General features: G+C 44.1%; 1 non-coding gene and 1 pseudogene across 1 annotated transcript; both read right to left on the bottom strand.

The window, feature by feature from the left end:
• Nucleotides 1-18, bottom strand: part of LOC143306401 (large subunit ribosomal RNA) — a 14,615-nt pseudogene extending 14,597 nt beyond the window's left edge.
• A 1,732-nt stretch (nt 19-1,750) lies between these two features.
• Nucleotides 1,751-1,905, bottom strand: LOC143306407 (5.8S ribosomal RNA). The gene has a single exon (XR_013063804.1). It is a non-coding gene; the product is annotated as a 5.8S ribosomal RNA (ribosomal RNA).
• Between the last annotated feature and the right edge of the window lie 595 nt (nt 1,906-2,500).

The raw sequence follows: 2,500 nt of genomic DNA, 5'->3' as shown, positions 1-2,500 counted from the left end.
TCGCCTACTCTGAGGTCGTCAATTTCTTTGGTTTCATCGAAAGGTGAATAATGATGCTCGATGCAAAAAAAAAAAAAATAAACGAAAAGAAGCAAAAAAGCAAACACGTAGAGAAACTGTGCGTGAATCAACCTTTCGCATATTCAATTTTTCCTCCTCTCTCGTTTCAAAATGTTTGTATTTATCGTTCGATGAAACGAGCACAAGAGGGAAAAAAAAGTTGAGACACGACGTTCCCATAATTTTCGTGTTATTTCCTTTTTGCTTCAAACATTTTGCGGACTGCAGCTTCGTCGTATTGCTTTTATCAATTTTTAACAATTTCAAAGCGAAGACAACTCGCAAGACGATCCATTTCGTCTCGGTTCAATTTTAACGTCCGTCCGTATTATTTTTTGTTCCACAAGAGATTTCGAATAGGTTTCTTTATTTATCATCCCTTCTTTTCGAGCGCCACGGAAGCAAGAGGAAAAGCAAGAGCGAGAGAACATTTCGCGTATACTTCATTTAACAATTTTAACCAACACGCGATGTACTCCACACACCTCTTAGATTTAACAACTGCTTTTCTCTTCTTCTCCCCTTAGCGCAAGGGTAAACCCCATTTGTCTCTTCTTTGGAACGCAACAAAACTTTCGAGGACTGGACGACCGAGCGATGGTCGCGCGGTCTTCGCTTATCTTTAACAAACGAAGTAGTCCGTATGTATTCTAAATGTTGAAGCCTCCTAGAGCTTTAAGCCATGCGAGACATTGAAATGCTGTTTTAACGGGAGCATGCATAATTGCTGCAAACATACTTTTATCACAAGTTCTAGCCACGCCACGGAGGCTTCGAAGTTCCTTCACCATTCGCTTTCCTCTCTTTTGTTACACAGTTTCAGACTACGATCAGGGGTACCGAAACGCTGTATTGATTGTAAACAACCATTTTTATCTTGGAGCGGAGCGTTCCTTTACTCGTTAGATTTGTCTTGTCGCGTGTGTATTCGCTTTTTCGACGCTTTTTAACCATTTAACTTGTTTAGCGAAGCTAAACGCACAGACAGACAAAAAAAAAGGAACAGCATCGCGCGTCAAACAGCGACGACCCATCTGAAGCGATCTTTCATTTATACACCGTTTGTAAACAGAGAGATGTATAAAGCGCGGGGAATCATTCGAAACCCTGGGGCTATTCGAGCTTGCATTTCAGCAAATTATCATCTCAAACATTTCACTCGTTTGCTTTTTCTAAATTTATAGGAGAGCTTCTTTCGTTTATTTTTGACACACCTTTCGTAAATATCGTTTCTGGCAACGTCGGGAGCGTGGATTTCTACAAGTGAACAATCGCGCCGATCCGATAACTTCCAGCAGGATGGAGAATCTTTATAGATTATCTTCCGAGAACTCGGTGCTTTCACGGGCGGTCGTTTATAAATTTTAACGAACGACTCGCGCGCCGTGACGCACTTGCGCTAGTTCGAAGAGATATTTCGAAATTTGTTTCTCTCCTTTAACGGCCTGCATTTAGTGTATCGGTTGCGATTTTCGTCACATCGTTTCCACGACAAACGCCGACGAACTGCCCAACTATCGCTCGTACGTTGCGACTCTTTCTTTGTTTATCGTTCATTCATTCTTTCAATTTCGTTCGATAATCCCGCTCCGAAACGTTCTACTTTCGTTGAACGACGGCGAGATGTTTAGAAAGAAATGAATTACTCTTTTTTCGAGAAGCAAACGCAAGCAGTCTTTTGTTAAGAAAACGACCCTCAGCCAGGCGTGGTCCAGGAATTGTATCCGTGGACCGCAATGTGCGTTCGAAATGTCGATGTTCATGTGTCCTGCAGTTCACACGTTGACGCGCAATTAGCTGCGTTCTTCATCGACCCACGAGCCAAGTGATCCACCGTTCAGGGTAATCGTAAAATTTTGTATTTCAAACTCTTTAGATCTTTAGAGTGTTATTTTCATTATTAACACGCATCACATTCGATACCCACATCACTCTCCCACCCGGCGCGTGCGGGAGAGCGAATTCGGGCGTCGCCAACGTATTTGTTTGTTTGTTCGATCGTTGACGACACGATCGCGTCCAAGGACGGAAACCGTCGGAGAAACGCCCAGTGGCACGCTCCTCTCGACGGTCGGGCGTAAAGTACATTTAAAAACCTTGAAAAGTACGAACGCACACAAGGAATGCGAGCGCGCGTCCTGTCGCTGAATCGTGGGTTGCGAGATTCGAACAGACACACGGCCGGCGACGATCGGTCTAACTAATGGACACATAGTTTTTCAAAGACTCGCTATCGTCGCTTCTCAGCCGGTCCGTAAACAACACACATCGATCAGGCGGACGCACGAATCTTACCACGGTGCGTGTTTCGTAGATTCCAGGTTACCCGCAAGTACCTCTCTCTCCCTCTCGAAAGAGGAATCTCGATCCGTCCTTTTTGGACAATGGAGAAATCTTTTTATCGCAACACGGATGGCAAAGAAACAACCAAAGCGTAGGA

This window comes from Osmia lignaria, unplaced genomic scaffold, assembly GCF_051020975.1.
Source record: "Osmia lignaria lignaria isolate PbOS001 unplaced genomic scaffold, iyOsmLign1 scaffold0007, whole genome shotgun sequence".
Classification (NCBI taxonomy): domain Eukaryota; kingdom Metazoa; phylum Arthropoda; class Insecta; order Hymenoptera; family Megachilidae; genus Osmia; species Osmia lignaria.
Note: the sequence above shows the minus strand (reverse complement) of the source record. Positions and strands in the feature narration are given on the sequence as shown.